The sequence below is a fragment of the Alligator mississippiensis genome, chromosome 1 (assembly GCF_030867095.1).
Source record: "Alligator mississippiensis isolate rAllMis1 chromosome 1, rAllMis1, whole genome shotgun sequence".
NCBI classification, from domain to species: Eukaryota; Metazoa; Chordata; order Crocodylia; family Alligatoridae; genus Alligator; species Alligator mississippiensis.
Window position 1 is genome coordinate 337,828,250 of NC_081824.1, and position 17,901 is coordinate 337,846,150.

At 38.5% G+C, this 17,901-nt stretch overlaps 1 long non-coding RNA gene across 2 annotated transcripts in view; it reads right to left on the reverse strand.

Moving 5' to 3' along the window:
- Positions 1-444: 444 nt before the first annotated feature.
- LOC109282600 (uncharacterized) overlaps positions 445-17,901 on the reverse strand; it is an 88,164-nt gene continuing 70,707 nt past the window's right edge. For both annotated transcript variants that reach the window (XR_002089623.2, XR_009459154.1), the window contains exons 2-4: positions 3,032-3,256; positions 2,827-2,889; positions 445-1,441 (exon numbers count right to left, since the gene is read on the reverse strand). This is a non-coding gene — a long non-coding RNA (uncharacterized LOC109282600). The remainder of the gene's footprint in view (positions 1,442-2,826; positions 2,890-3,031; positions 3,257-17,901) is intronic.

The window sequence follows — 17,901 nt, forward strand, 5'->3', positions numbered from 1 at the left end:
CAGCTGATAAAAGGCAAAGGAATCAGTACTATTTTCCAGTTGAAAAAAGGGTTTTTCTTATTGGAGCTGATAACTCTCACCAAGGGCTCCAGGCTTTTGTTACATCAATTTGAGGAACTCATAATCTCTGCATTATGAATGTTCAACCAGGATATTTCCTGCTGTAGTGCATCAGGCACCTTCAATATCGCAGCTCCTGTTGTCATTGTTGGGTAAACAGCTTTTGACACGTTTTCAATATGATTACATTAGAACAAGTGGGTCGTGATTGATAACCTAATATTCAGGCCATGCAAATCATCAATCACTGGAAGTATATTAATTATTCAATGTAACCGTCTAATGCAAGAATCAATGTTGGAAATGAAGAAAAGAAACTCTCAGCTCCCAGAAGAGGCTACTAGATAATAAAAAAGGAATACTAAATAATCTGAGCCCATAATCCTCTGTTTAATAAAATCCATTTATTTAGCTGTCAAAAACATGATACAATAATTTAAAAAAACAGGATAATGAAACATATTTTTAATTTTTTTCTTGGAGGAAAGATACTTTGGTGGTTTAGGCAGTGATTAAATTTGAAATTTAAAAAATAAGCAGCAAATAATGAGTGACTGAGATGTACATTTAAAAAAAAAACTCATAGAAAACAGGTGTTCTCAGTTATGGTTGATAAGTTTAAATAGGCAGTGACACTGTCTCATAAACTGGCCATATATTCCCGATGGACAGATCAACACAGGGGACAACTTTACTCAGAAAATTATCCCCTTCAAAGTGGCCAAAATATCAAGGATTATGCTCTTAGAAGAGGGGTGTTTGCAGGTTTTTCCTTCTTTTTGGAAGGCAAGGGATGGGGGCCATGAATGTTCACGGAAGACACAAGAATAGCTCAGCAGGAAGCAACAGAAACTACAGAAGCATAGAGCAGGCCTGTTGTAGCTGGATGGTGTAAAAGGGACACAAAACTGAGTACATAGGTCCTTACAGTTTCTTATTGTCCTTCCCCAGCTATCAATAAGGATCTCTATGTCTTCCAAAGGAATCAGACCAGCTTCAAACAACCCAGCGCATCTTGCACATGAAAACCACTGTGAATTAATGACATTTTCAACATTAAGTCAGACTGGATTCTATGCATGAATTTCAATGCTTTTCTTGCAGTACAATCCCACATGCCTTGGCTTCTCTTCCTTTTCATTCCTTTCCTTTCTGGTCATCCCCAGATTTTACCATCTTCCTTCATTCCATAGTCAATAAGGCCCCTTGCAAGCGCTGGCATAAAATACTTTTGGCTATGTTGTACAATGTCATTGAAACAACCCCTTGCAACTATAGATTCTTTTAACTTATTTTTATATAAATTACCATCTCGTTTCCAGGCCCTGGCTTTTTTCCCAAATTCTATGATTTGGCCCTTAGATTTGCAGCATCTGGTTTTCTGAAAAAGAAAAATCGGCCTTATAAGGTTCAACAAATGCAGAAGCTGAACGCTTTTTTAAAAACTCTTTACTAAGCTATCCACATTTCAAGAATAAAAGACAGACCTTTGACATCAAGTCAAATTCCTGTATTCTTGAATGTGCATAGCACATAATACTTACAAAATTTTGCACCTGTGGATCATGGTGCAGAGTTTGGCATCTTAAAGTAAAGGAAATGCCTCATCATTTCATACCAACATTGGAAATTATATAAGTCCATCAAAGGAAGAAAAGGAAATTGATTATACCCTTCAGCCTTCATTCTATACAATGATACATGTCAAAGGTATTTCAGTCACTACATAAGGAAATGGACACTCTGTAACAAGTAATACATCACTTTCCATGTCTTTGTAGGTCATATGGAGTCTCCACAGTTTAAAGGAAGAAGATGACAGAGATGCTTTCTTCACAAGCAACTCCAGAAACTGTAACAAGAAAGACTCCTAGGAAATAGTACTTTCAGCGTGATAATCATAGGTACCTGCAATGTCTGATCAGTGTGCGATGGTCAGTGACACCATACTGGCAATAATATGGCCCTTATGACTAATCCTTTAGCCAAAAAAATAAGTTGTGAAATCATTTGAATGTTCATTTCTAGCAATAATTTAAATATGACAGGGACTTAGCAAAATCAGCAGTCCATTCAGACTAGGACTTGGGCAGACTGTATTGAGGCAATACTGCAGCATGTAATGTGTTGCTTAGCCTGTAGGTAGCACCACAGCAAGTGTGTACGTTGTGTGTATGCAAGTGTGTTTAGGTATATGTGTACAGTATCATAATTCCCCTTTGTCTTTACACAGTGTGCACTCAAGTTCTGCATTTTCTCTGATGTGAATGGCAATACAGGCTGAAGAAGTGTGCCAATTCACACTCTGTCGGTGGGGAAAAAGGAAAAGTTCTAGTGATGTTTTCTACCACTTGACTCCTTTCTTCCCTTGGAGGAGAAATGTCACCTCCTGCCTTCAGCCTCCTCACACAGTTTTTATTTCTCTAAGTAGAATTATTAGGGCAGAAGAGCTACTCATCTTCCTAATACTTTTCCTTCCTGGGGTCCATGATGAAAAAGCAGTTAGCAAGATCCATCAGTTCTTCGGAGTGGGTGTTTGGATCATCTAAGGTCAAGCAGCAGAAAAGGCAACAAATGGAGTTTGCAGCCTAAGAAAGTCCCCAACATTTAACAGAATTTCAAGTTGTACCTAATTCCCTAAATAGTTACACTAATAAAAACTTTTTGTGTCCATTTCCTAAGAAGAGAGAGCAACGCCAGCAAATTAAATGTTGAATCAGAGCTTAAAATGCTGGATGTTTCAAAACAAAAGCAGGCTGAACTTACCAAGAGACTACAGACAACTGTCTAAGTAGGAACTGAGGCTCTGTTAAGCTCGGTCCATCCATTCTGAAACAAGGAAAAAATTAAAGGAAGAAGTGGGTTTAAAATAGAAAATTGTTTTCTTAGACAATGTGTCAGATTAATGAGCATAGCTGTATTGGAAAATATGAAAAAAAAATCAAATAAAAGGAAGTAAAAATCAATTCACCTTTCTTATAGAGGTTTTAAAATCTTACACATTAGAATGTGAGGAAGTGTGAGTAATGACAATTGGGTTGGTTGAATATGGTATCATGCAGATTTCTGTATTCATCCATTCTTCCATGGCCTCCAGTGTGACTTTCTCCTCATTTTCTTCTTCCTCCACATGCCTTCACAGCCAGTTGCTATAGGTTGTGTAGAGGGTAGTGTGGTGGTCTTCTGAGGACTGGTACTAGGGGAAGTTACAAAGAAGTGTTCCAGTAGCGCATGGAAAAAAGCAGTTTGAGACTCTACTAAACAAACATGTTTGTAGACACTTATTCAAGTGCTTGTATATCCCATTCCAAGGCAAGTGCAATGATAACGCTGAGCAAAAGAAGTTCAACTATAGGCAGAGCATTTTGATCAATAAAGGGAACTGTATGGGCCTTACTGGTTCTTGCCAACTCTTGTTAAGTACATTTAAGCTTATTCTTCAAAATATTTTTTTTAGAATATCTTTCATGTTTAGTTCTAAAAAGCATTGTATTTACCCGAGAGATCAGAACAAGCTTCAGTTTCCATATCATTTAGACAGATTTTTTTTTAATATATTTGCACAAGAGACCAACATTTCTCTTTATGTTCTCTTAGGCAATTGCATATTTAGGCTTTTTTTTTTAACAAAGTTTTTCTTGTGTGCCCAGTTGGGCAATTCTTTAAACAAACATGAATGCTTTTTAAACATGCATGGTGTTATTTGGCTAATAAAACAGAACAGGTCTGTTGTCAGCTACATAGCCTCTCACATACACCAGGAAAAAATAGCTAGGAGTTCCACATATTCTGTGCTGGGAAACATGCAGACCAAACATGTGAGACTAGAATGGTCCATAATTTGTATATTAAAATTATTGATTGCACAACACTCTAAACAGATAGGGGGGCCATACATCCTGCTTTTGCTGGGATAGTCCCATTTTAAAAACCAGTCCTGGGCATCCTGTCAGTTTGGTCAAATAAATACTTTTGTCCTATTTTCCATAGTACACCCAGGACATGTTTAAAATTTGATTTTCACACACATGAATGCATGTGCACATACATGCACACACACAAACTCTGGTGTCCTGCAACCCCACACACTGCTCTGAGACTGGAGCTTAAGAGACAGCTGAGCATGCTGGAGAACAGAGGAGGAGCAGTGTGCCCCCTTTGACAATCAGAAAATATGGTCACCCTAAAACAGACCTAAGAATTAGGGTACATTTGTTGCCAAGTTTCACACTGGTATCATTTTGAAATCTAATTTATACACTAATTTTGACCTAAACCTGGATATTGAAATATCATGCCAGAAGTAAAAAATTATCTTTTTCTCTCTGAAGGTGGGAACGTAACATTTACATCTTGTATCCCAGTCCTGTATTGTGGTAAGTACATCTTGCCAAAGACCCTCAACTTTCATAGTAGTTCATGGGATTCAGAAGCCATCACCACCTCTCAGAAGGTTCTTGACAGCTTATCAAATTGGGCATTTAGTCTTCTCTTTTAAGGTAGCATCCATTTTTCACAGTATTGCAATGTTAGTACTCACATCATTATTGCCCATAATGGTGTGCTCTACTAGGCCACAAACACCAAATACAAAAATAAATACAGAATAGCAGGGGAAACATGGAGCATTTGTACCCTTAACATCCTCCATTTCAATAAGCACTGTGTTGTATAGTCTGTCATCCTGCAATACAGAAGGTCCAGAGGCTGCAGTTGTCTCAAGAAGGGATGAGAATAAATAGAGTCATAACAGGTAACCTGTGATTGTCAGCTCATGGAACTGTCTGGTCTGGGCAGGGGATAATGGTTTAATGGTTAGGATACTAATCTTGACTTGGAAAACCCAGATACGATCGCTGCTTTACATAAGCTCCAGCAACTCAGACTCAAATTCATAAAAAAATGTAGAAACTATAATGTTTCAGGGGTGTACTTGGTAGCCGTGTTGGTCTGAGACAAAAAGACATACAAAAAACTAGAACTGTTGGTTCCAAAATGATACCTTTTATTAGACCAGTTGGAAAATGGCAAGAAAATTGTCCTTTTCTGCAAGCTTTCGGGATCAAAGTCCCTTCGTCATATATATATGTAGACTATAATGTAGCACCTAACTTTTAGGCACCTGACCACTGTAAGAGTATCCCCAACATTTGACCAACTAGACTCCCAGTACGATGCATAAGGAGAATTAGACACCTCAAAATGAAATTCACAGTAAGAGTAATAGGGAGCTATCTAAGACAACCATTGGGAAATGCCAAGGGGAGAGGTGAATCTTAAGTACCTTCTAGAGCTACACAGAGTTGGTTTTCTCAAGATTCACAACCCAAAAGCCTCTTTTAAAGGTAGGCACCTAAACCTTTTGTTTCAGAAAGTGGGAATGGTCACTGCTTTCTACAAAACACAACTAGAGAAGTAGGCAGTATCCTCCTCACTCCACTCCCTTCCATTTTTAATGCAATAGTTTAGTGGGTTTTTTAATCTAATAGCTCCCCCAATAGCTCAGTAGCTCAATCAATGGGAATTTTTCAATCAAGTCCCTTGCCCCCTGGGAGAATGTCCTAATCACCAGGGTTTGGGTCATTTTAAGTGTGGTGCTCTGTTGTCCACTTTTCAGAAAAAAAGATTCATTGGTATGTACATCCAAGATCTCTTGATGTCTGCGGACCCCAGTCAGAAGACACCATACAAGGGAGTAGGAAGGATATATACATGAAAGATTGTGAGGTGTTCAAGTACTGGAGTAATAGGGATCATATAAGCACTAAACATAGATAAATGCTGCACTTCCTAAATGCCTGTTTCCAACTACACCCATGCACAACAGTAAGCTCCCAGAGGCACAGTATTCCCTTTAAGACAGTAAACCCCTGCCAGCAGCACAGAGCTATGTCTAGTGGGCACAATATAACCTTTATCAGAGGAGTGTCAGCTTTACATTCTGTAACGACTTGTGTACCACTGATTTCACCATGGCCTAGCTCAGGGGTGACCCACCTGCAGCACAAGTGCCACAGGTGGCACGGGCAGCATGGGCTGCATCTGTGTGTGGCACACAGCAGATCAGGCAGGAGACAGGCAGAAAAGCTGCAAAAAGGAGAGACAGGCATCAGGCAGAGAGCACACAGCAGAGAACAGGAAGCAGAGCAGCAGATCAGGCAGGGGAAGGGAATCAGAGTGGCACTTGGGGAGGACATGGGACTTAATTTGTGACATGCCTGCCAAAAAGGTTGGTCCTTACTGTCCTAGTTCACAAAACAATGAACACACCATGTATACACATGGAGCACATTGTGCACAGAACATGATACTCAGTCCACTTCTGCTGCTACATGGAACTATATCAAGGAGGAAACTAAAGCTAATGCCCTCCATTTACAGAGGTGTCTTCTGCTGCCTCTTCCATCAAGAAAATTGTCCAGAATTCCAGAGAAATGTTCAGAAATGTTAGCAGGCATTTGTTGCATGCAAATAGCTGCCGAATAAATCATTGTATATTGCAGCACAGCCCCTCAGGGGGTTTGTACCTATGGAACTTGCTACTGTCACTCCACTTCCACATATACCTTAATCATGTTATTCATTCAGTGAGAAGGATGAACGTTACATCATGAGACTTTAATCCCTCACTGCTGAGGATCTGACTCTCAGAGACACAGGGAGAGAGCAGGAAGCCCAGAGAAAAATCTTTCGGTAAGATTCAAATGCCATTATTTCTCTACATGAAATTCAGGCAACAACCAGATCATCAGAACATTTTTTCTAAAACATTTCAAAGAAAGATATTTGTGTTAGTATAGGGAATAAATACTGCCCTTATGACATTGTATTTCCTGATGAAGTGTTGAAGCATCTGCTAAAGTAAGCTCGGGTTCACGAAAGCTTACGCATCTCTGATTTGGTTAGTCTTTAAGTTACATCTCTACCCTGCCTTCTCATTGTATTTCCTGACCTCTGGAGTAACTAAACATTTCTAAACTGCTATCTACCATGAGGCATTTCTACAAAAATGCTTTAGCCACCTCCTGACCCCCTGGATTTTCACCCAAAGGCTACAAATGATAGGGAAAGGAAAATATCAGAATTAAATCTATCCCAATCAGGCAGTTGGTCCAGTAAAAGATATCACCCACAAAAATCCTTACCTCTCACACATTCTAAGCAGAAATGTTTTTAATGGACTTGCAACACATTAAAGGTACTATTGTATATGATACTCTAGTAGTCAGGATTGCTGAATCCATATAATACAGATAGGGCAAGACTCTCCATGCTGGCATGCCAGTGTTCCTTAAATCTGACTTAGAGGGCATCACCTCTTTGCTGATTCAAGGCCTCATCTCTTTGCTGAGACTGGCAGGAAGAATGTTAATTATCACCACCTGCGATGCAGACAAATCCACTGGAAACTAAACTGACATCAACAAGTCATATCCCATAAACTCCAAAAAGCCATGATATAGTATTGATAGGCATAAAGATTTTCAAGTCCTTTTGTCAAAGGGTAAATATGAACCAGTGACTGAGAGCTGTAAGGCTATCTAGTTTGTTACTAACTAATGTCCTAAAGTTTAAACCAGCCAGACTCTCCAATTTCAAAATAGGCTCAAGTAAGAAAGTTATGCATACTTTCAAATTATCTTTATTAATGTATTTGTTTCTCTGTCCTACTGAGAAAAGTCATATAAATAAATAAAAGAACACTAGGCAAATAATCATCCATTCTGAAGTTTGCACAAAGCATCCACAACGAAGCATTTCAAGCAGCCTTCCCCCAAAATTGATTACACCAAGATTTTGGGGGGCAGATCTTTGGAACGACATCAGTTTACACCAGTGGAGAGAGTTTACATCAGTGGATCTTTCTGCTAGCCATACTGCTTCACTGATTGTCTGTCCACAGTTTTTTATTTCTGTTTTGGAGTGAGGCATTCCCAGGCCATTCATCTCTCTTGGTTCTTGACTTCATTTAGTGCACTCTCTCCATCGTATAGGAGTAACAAAAGAACACAGCCTTCCCTTGTTTCTCCCCAAAGCCCCTACTATACCTGGGAAGAATTGAAGAGAGGTTTTTATTTTAAGGTGGTTATGATAGAAAATGTGCTCCACTTCTTTGGTCTAGTTCAGGGGTGGGCAATTATTTCGGGCAGAGGGCCGCTTACTGAGTTTTGGCAAGCCATCAAGGGTCACATGACAGGCAGCCAGGGGCAGATAAATATTAATTTTCTAAACTTGTTAGAGGCCCTGCAGGCCAAATAGAATAGCCTGGTGGACTGCATCCAACCCACAGGCCACATTTTGCCCACCCCTGGTCTAGTTGCTGTTTTAATAATAAATTAAAATGATCAGCAGCACAGTGGTTTAAAAATACAATAGGCTTAATTGATAAATCCAGTAAAGAGACATGACTAATACCAAAAAATTAAAATTAAAAAATCACTTGTTCATATGGGCAAGGAAAAAGGAAAAAACTGCGGGCGAAACCTGAAATGTTTATCCCAATCCTTGAATGATTACAGAGAAGCTCTATAGGAAGGTGAAAGCCTCAATGGAATAATGAATTCCTTTGAGGATTTGGCCTGTCACCTGGCATTTATTATTTGTATTAGTATAATTTGTAGGAACACTAGACACCAATGAGTCTATATGGGATCATTCTATTTGTGCTTTATAGGCCCTAGACTTTTAACAGCTTTTGTGGTTTTTCCTTGGGTGTAAGCAGTAGGGGGAGGTGCCACTAGATCTGGAGCTGAATGCTATGTCAAAGTCCCAAGCAGCAATGACATGCAGTATATTGACTACTATGGCATTCTTGAATCACTAGGGATTTGTTGCAACAGTTTAACGGGCACAATGCAGAAGGATAATTAAGAGAAATGGTGATGTGAAGCCCTTTACACTTCTTAACTATTCCTACGAAGATTAGAGGAATAATACTTTGTGGAACATCTTTACTTCTACTCTTGCTCTTCACTATTAATCAGGCGGTGCCAATGAATAAGGTTAAAAGGTTAAAATAACGGATTCATAATTTCAACAGTTTGATCTCCAGTTAACGGATTATATATGTCTTAATCCTTAGCATTAAGATTTTAATGCATGCAAATAGGAAGAGATGCAACTGGACATAGTATTTGGCAGGCAAGCATACTGATAGCAGCAGCTCCACAAAATTAAAGCCCAATTCTTCTGGTTTTAACCCTTTCAAATAGGTTTTAAAATCCTATGCTACTTCACCTCAATTCGCATCAAGCACTGGGAAATGGAGACTTATGGAAGAAGATGTCCCTTTTAAGCCACAGACAAGTCACCATGGGGAAAACATCCCAACATAAGCATAAGCTGAGTGAGAGAGAGCAATTTTTTGACCAATGCTCTTTATTTTATTTTTATGAACTCAAATAAATCAACAAATTTCAACATTTTGTCAATGTACAGCAACAGTAAAAGAAGACAGCTAACATTAAATTCTGGGAGTCATGTATTGATTTTACACTGTATGTTTTCTTCTCATTAATTTCCACAGATATAGACATTTGCACACAAAGCCCAAGTAACCAGGCTATGTTTCTAGAATTAGTATTAGTTTTATATAAATGTATGCATTGCAGTACAGAGCAAATTGAAGTGGATGGGATGGGATTTACACTGGTCTACAGCCTCTATTCTATCACCTGGGCAGGAAGAGTAACCACTGCCCCACCATCAAGGGTTAGGACCTCTGAATCTGATTAAATGTGTGTCCTTCCCAACCTGGTCCCAGCCCCCTCCAATAGCCCTTCTTCCACTCCAACACCAGTCTGTCTGGGATCTTTGTGGAAACTCCTTAGTACTTCTTTGTAGCAGCTCAGCCCACGCTACTGCTGTTACACCAAAGAGGGCCTCACACCCACTGTCTGCACCTATGTGAATTTACTCTTGCTGTAGGGAAAAATCCCTGTATTTGTGTGCTAATTGACTGAATGAAACCACAATAGCATGGGCATAGTGAAGCCAGTTGTTAATATTAAGCACAACAGGTGCTCACTGGGTAGGTGAAGAGGTTAGAAAAATATACCCAACCGTTCCAAAGACTATAAGACTATGCAGTATGAATTCAATCCAGACATTCACTGCTGAGCAGTTTGGTTTGGTTTCAGCCAGTGGTTTCAAGAAATGTGTGCAAGGAATTGCTTTCTCATTATATTTCTTTAGCTAGACTATTATCCTGGAAAATATTAATTTAGAAGTGCCAGCATGTGCTGTTGCAAATTAATGACAGTTGCATTCCCAAAGTCAAAGATATTTTACTGGAAAGGGATTTCTTATATTATTCACCAGTTTTATGAGGTTATGTTGTTTGGATTTACTCCTAAAGTTAGGACTAAAATCCAGATATAAACACATATGCACTCTTAACCCCTAATGTCACCCTGGATGTAAGGAGTATTAGCATTTTTCTCTTAATTATGTTTCTGCTGTGCAATGGCATAGATTTTTTTTTCTCAAACAGGCTCAACCTTTTATTTTGTACAGTGTGGGAGATATTTATGATGCCATATACAAAATGTTGCCTTGTGTATATTATTTAGGAAGCACACAAAATAAATATGCATGTACTTTTTATCATTTTTTCTCATACTTCTTACATTTTTCATAGTTCTCTGGCCAATATCAGCCAAACAGCTATGCTGTCAAAAAAAAGGTCCAAGCAATAATAAGCAGTTTCGCTGTACAGAAATTTGCTATATTCTGACAAGCCGTTTCATTCTTATTTTTATAGAAATGTACGTTCTGTAGTACAGAGCAAATGAAAAGGCAAAGGTCCTACCCAATGAGCATGTCTACACATGCAAATGGCATCTACACATGCAGGTACCCAGAATCTCCCAGCCCTGCTCCCTGATCGCAATCGTGAAGCAGAGGCTAGGAGCTCCCTGCTGCTAGTACAGAGTACATTGTCTGTACCCAGGCTTTAGTAGCAGAGCCTGTCCCACCAGTAGGCAGCTCCCAGAGGCAGGGAGCAATCTCCTGGCCCCCTGCCGCTTGGCTGACCAGGAGCACATTTACTCCTGGTTAGCCATCTACACATGCCATACTGCACAGTAAGTAATCAGGAGTAAATTTGCTACTTGTATTTACAGGGAGCAGATGTACTCGCAATTAGATCAGATTTCTGTGCAGTAAGTGTCTGCATGTCTAGACTGTGACAACCTACACCCCTGTGTAGACTGTGACACTTATTGCATAGTAATTAGCTCTACTCTCAAGTAAAGTATCTTGTGTAGACTCGCCCAATGAGGGCCAGTGTAGTCTACAGCAAAGGTTCCCAAGCATTGTGGACCAGTGGATCAATAGATTAACAGTCAAACCTCAAAAAAAATTCTCCCAGACCACCATCCACCCTTATCATTAAACTTTCAATTGAATGGCAGGGACATACAATCCATATACCATTTACCATGGCCTTATGAGCTACCAGTCATTCATTGTCAAAGCTAAAACACTGGTCTAGAGTGATGGACTATAGCTCAGGAGGCTTGGCCAGCTAGTGAGGTTGGGCAAGTCACCACTTGTCTCTATTTCTTAATTTCTTCATATATAAAATAGGAATAATGATAATGGCATCTTTTGCCATGTACTTTGAGATGTATATCAAGTATTATTGTTCATAATTGTACTTGCTTATAATTGATACTCCTTCAGACAGAATGAATAAATTAATTGAATACTAAGGAACTTCATGGAGCCAAGGCACAGGATTATGAAGGTATTCTATCATTCTAACTTAAGGGCCAAATCCTATCTTGCCTTTACCTTCCAAATGCCACATATGTAGTAGTGAGGTAGTTAGCCATATGAGTCCGACCACAGGCAGAGGCAGGGTAGGGTGGCGCCCCAGAGACTGGTTGAGAGAGACACGTGCTTTTGTAAGCAACAACAAATTCCACTTACAGTGTGACATAAGGGTGGGCATTAGGTCCATAAAGGCAAAATAGGATTTGGTCCTAAGAATCTGTAGTTTATTTGTGAGCAAAGAGCCAGAGTTTCAACATATGCTGGATCTCTCACTCTTGCTGCTTACCCTTAGCATCAGTACCATTGTGCTTAGAACCAGTAGATTCTATACTTGGAAAAATTATAAATTCATTATAATTTATAAATTTGCCATGTATAGAATCTAATTAGGGAGGGGGGTTGTCTTGGATTCAGGTAAATGCAGTAGCTAGCTTTGCTATTTCATACTGCCATTTCATACTGCCCATGGGATGCAGACTTTCTGCAAAAGCTCTGTGAAATTTGCAAACGTGGAACTACAGCCATTCAATATTATTAAGTGCCTTCTAACCTCTCAGGAGAAGGCTCAAGATTTGGGCACAACAAATCAAATTTAAAGAACCCAGACATTTTGCTGAACCTCTGTAGGTACTCACGCACACACAAATGGTTTCTGTTCTAGTAGATTGTACCCAACAGTTGAAGAAAAAGTGCTAAAATTCTTGCAATCAATAATTACAAATTCTTGTAATGTCTTGATAATACGAAAAGTTTCCTCCTAAGTCTTGGCAATTATGAGTTATCTTATACCTGGAAGCAAAGCGTTGATACTTGTATATTCGTATATTGATGCATATATATTCACATATTATACTCTGTGTGTGTGTGTGTGTGTGTGTGTGTGTGCGCCCGCGCGCGTGCATGCGTGATTATGAAATTTGCTATATAAAAGTCTAATATGTTTTGGAATCCTGGTATTAATTTCACATCAGTGACATCAAGGACTGGAGACAAGTTTGTGCAAATGGACCTCAAGATTCTGGGGCTACACTGCCATCTGTCACCAAATCATGTCTGCCTTGTAATAGATGTGGGTAGGGAAAGTTATACGGTAAAGGAATTCTTGGATGTTCACACTGGTGATGAGGAACTGAGTTAAAGGACTGCTAATGGGGAGTGTTTTATCACTCATGTAAATAAATAGTTGCTGCATTTTTTTCCAAGTTGATGCTTGGTGTTTATTCATTTTAAGGGTGGCCCAGAGGTGTTTGAACTCATCCCTCTTTGCTATTGACAACACCTGGCCAAAGTATCAATACAAGTAAAAAACTATTTCTTACTATCAGCTTTTTATTTTCTGCCTTTCAGATTCAGTCAGTGGCCTCTTGCTTGTAGAAACAGATACAAAAAAGTCCATGCCCACTTTGTGCCCTTCATTATTTTATGTATATTTGTCATGCTTCCCTTCTTAACTTGCCTTCCTTGGCCTTATTCTCTCTAGGTATGGAAGTTTCTCAGTTCCATTTGTAATTTTTGTTGCCTGTCTCTTACCCTTTGCATTGCAGCTATATCTTTTTTTTTCCCAAGGTAGAGTGCCCCCAGTTAAACAGAGTATTCCAGGTACAGATATACCAAGCCATGAAATTGTTCTCAGTGTTTTAGTTCATTCTTGTAACATTTTGCTTGCTTTTTTTTACCATTATTACAGAGTGGGGAGGTTTTCACTGACTTGTCCATAATGACATCCAATCCTTTTTCCTGCATGGCTGCAGTTAATTTAGAACCCAGCAATGTGTACAAGTAGATCAAATTATTCTTTCCAATATGCATTACCTTGTATTTGTCAGCACTGAATTTCATCTGACATCAAGTTCCCTAGTCACCTATCTTTGTTAGGTCCCTCTGGAGTTCCTCACAGTCTTATTTAGCCTCAACTAACCTAAATAATTTTGCAGATTTTGCTAACTCAACGTTCACCTCCTTCTCCAGATTATTAGTGGATATGTTAATACATGGGAGACTGAGCGTTCTCCACTGTTAATCCGCTGCCACGTTAAAAAGTGACCACTTATTTCTTTTCTTTGTTTTTTGCCTCAGTGCCAGCTCTGATCAATGAAAGAATTTCACCTCTCACCCCATGACTATTGAGTATTATTAATAGGATTATGTTTGTGGCTTGTTGAAAATCAAAAATTCTATCTCTGAGTTCTCAGGGGTTTGAGATGAATAACATCTAGCCATGGTGATTTCTCTGTATTGAACACATTTGTTTGTTTGAATACCTCCACTTCTGAGGTTTCAGTCTCTTACAATGCCTCATCTTTATTACCTGAAAAATTGGGTTTTAGGAAAGTTTCTCTTCAACCTCCTTTGCGATAAAGACTGATGCAAAAAGATTATGAAAAAGCAGCTGGGTTTGGATGTCACAATTTCACAATTTCATTTGGTATGATCTGCAAATGTAATTAGCTTCCTGCTTGCTTTCACCCTCAAATCTTTAATGAGATAGCAAAATAAGATAACTCTTATGTTAGCAGACTCCATAGTGGAAAAAAAGACATTTTTTTCTTTCTCAACTGAATATAACCATTTGTTAATAATTCTTCATCCAGGTCTATAGGAGAGTGTTTATACCCAAACATATTACCTTTACTTTTGAGGGAATGTATTCTGAGGTGGATCTTATGTTTCTCATCCCTGTGTCCCCTTCATCTACTAGCTTGGTAATCCAAAAGAAATTAAAAAGGAAATCAATTGGGTCCAAAAAAAGTGTATCCTGTATAAAGCCTCTCTGTTCATGGTCATGGTTCCAGAGTTAGCAATTTTGTTTCTAGTCATATTGGTTGGTTCCACTATTTTACTAGAGGTGAAAGTTAATATAACCCAATGATTCTCTGTACTGCTAAAGATTGTTAACACACTCATCATTATTTAACACTGTATTTGAATGATTAGATCCCAGAATATTCCATAGCTATATTTGATAATATTCAAATATCTCTACAGAATGAATATTGGGATACCCCACGGTATTTCCAGTGGGGGTAATATTGTACATATGGAAGCAGACAAAGAGCAAAAGAAGCTGGGAGATATGCAAACTTAATAAAAAATTGCATTAGACTGGATTGTTTTGCTTTTCATACCCAGGAAAAGAATGTACACTTTTGACACTACGAAAATTAATTGAGAGTGAACATTTGGGGAATAGTCCTCCGTTAGGCCCATTACTCGCTGCCAATTTTTCAGAAATATGTGAAGTTTAGAGTAATGGAGCTTAAACTCAGTACTTTTGGCAAAAGGTCTGAAGTCTAGACCACCCAGGTAGAAGTCCAAGAGTAATCTCCTTCTAAATTCCTGAGCATGTCCCCCTCCAAAATTTGATTTTCAAGGACCGGGTAGATAGGGATGGTGAGAATTGGTCCCTCTTTGAAATTCACGTATGTTGTACGCGTCCACTTGAGTCCCAGGGTGGAGGGAGCTGTTTGAAATAATAAAATAAGCAATGTAAAGATTTAACTAATTTATTGTTCCCAGGAGGCCAAACCCCCTGACCAAAAACCTAAGCCTAACAGGAAAAATAAAAAGAAGTGTAGGTTAAGGCCACTGCTCTGGGAGTCTTTATCATTTTCTATTGCTGTTTAGCCTTGAGCTGCCATGTTCCACCCACAAATCACATGTTCAGCAACCGATCCACCCAGCTACAGCCATCCAGTAATTGTTTGCTGCACAAACTCTATAACACTTCATTAATTCTGCCACACATCTACTTCCACTGAAGGTAACTTTCCAAAATGAAAAAGCATAGGGCAACATTACAGCTTCCCTCTATTTTTAGTGCAACTTTAAAAAATACAGGAAATGCAACTGAGGAAAAGCGCTGCTTGCACTACAGTTTACAATTTAAAGAAAAAATAAGGTCTGTTATTTTTTTTCTGTCAATCTTACATTTCTCCAATGAGACTGTGAGAAATGTGAAAAGTTATGTGATCATTTCTGACAGTTCTTGGCAGCTGGGCAGGCAAGCATTGGAAAGAATATCTCTCTCCTGATCCAAGATTAAATTTGGACTGAAACACAGGGCTCATTTAGGCAGCAATTAAAGGACCTCATAGACTGAGGGAGAATGAAATGATAAATGCAAAGAGGCTTATTTAATGGGGATATTAAGTAAACTGCTGGTAAAAATGCCCATTTATCATCCACTGATTCCTAATTGGTTTCCTGTTCCTGCCTGCATGTGGCATTTTCAGAAGGAATTACCTTCCTTTAGTGCGACTGTTGCAAATGCAATAAATCAAGCCCATAGATTTTTAGCTAATTTAGATGGAGGCTAAATTGGAGCCAAAGCATGCAAGAGTACTCACAATTAATGTTCATTACAACTTTAAGCTTCAAAAACAGGAAGGATAATTTTAATGCACTACTCCCAACCAAGGCCACTATCCCAGAATTTCCCACCCTTTGTATGCCCAACAACAGTCATCTACTTTTGTAATCAACCCACCCAATTAGAAATCTCATGAAAATTCCCGATTTTAATTGCCTCAAAACAACTTTATTCTAATAAATTTAGTTTCTGTGTTGTGCTTAATGTCACCTCCTATACTGCAATTTCCATAATTCACCAGAGAGGTTCAAGTATTTCTCAAACAATATATATATGTGTGTGTGTGTGCGTACGCATGCATGTATGTATTTATGTATGAATTCAAATGCTATTTTAGCCACCTAAACTGTATTTTCACTACACAATATTAAGACATAAACAGTTTCTATCTGAAAAAGCAATAAAGTAAATTGCAATCTCTTAAGCAGTGGTTTCCATGTGCTACAGTCAGTTTGTAGACTTTTCGTATATCTATCTCTAAGGAATTGATCTTCGAAAAAAGAAAAAATAAACCTTCTTTATAAAATGGGAAGTTCCTTGTTTTGTTATGGCATGAACTTCAATAGAAATGGAGAGTAATTCACATAGACTGCTTTGCGGGTAATATCTATGTCTTATCACCTTTTTTGGTGTTTTAGTTTTGCATACAGGCACAGTATTGAGAAAAGGCACAGTGACACAAATAATCCTCATACTTTCCTCATTGAAAATCTGGAGCTATGAAATATAGAGTTATTCCATATTTTCAATGTTAGAGTGTTAGCAGAATTTGGGTCCACATAAAAAATTCCAAATATAACCCTGGGACCAAAAATTGCCCATCTTTGGCATACGCAGAAGTTAGTGGGAGCCATTCATATTCATATCCAAAGAAGAACTAGGTTTACTGAGACTTACTCTCAAGAAAAGACTTTGAAAACTTTTTAAGAGCCTCCTAATTTCTGTTATCCCCTAAAAGTAAGGAAGTTCTTCTTTTCTCTCAAAAGTGCACCTGACAATTTAACCAACCTGTGTCCATCAAGTGGGATAAAATTAGACATACTCTCCATTTCTATCTCTGGTATCTTAAAGCAGGAGACAACTTAGATTTTTCATTTAGGCTAGAACCCAGTTCTTAAAAATAGTGTCAGAGGAGCTTGTTTTGTCCTTTGCTTTGACATTTGCCTTTTAATTCTTTGTTTTCTATTTGGATCACTAGTTATACATCTGACACTAAGTTAACAGGCATATTAATGACCCAAAATTCATAGCTGGAAGTTTGTTATAAATGATCAGTTGTGAGCTAGATAGGTTGAAACCCAAGCGGGTAATGAAGATATCCATTAACTTACTGACACACAAATCTTCCTTCCTTCTCTTTAATGTACCCATGAATGGTTATAGGAGGTACTCTTGGGAAGATGGAAGTTATATTGACCGGACCATCTGTATCTTCAATAAATATTGAATTAATAGCCAAATGTACTAGGACCAGACAAGAATCAGACACATAAAAACACTTTTTAACAGCAGTAAGAGGCAGAACATTTAGGGAAAGCACAATGCTGAAAGTCTAGAGACTTACTGTATAACCATGAGCGAATCACTTGATTTTCCTATGCTTCATTTTCCCCATTTGTAAAAACAGAGTAGTAATATTCAGCCACCTCTGTGCAACATCTGACACTTCATTGATAGCACCTACTAGATAAGTG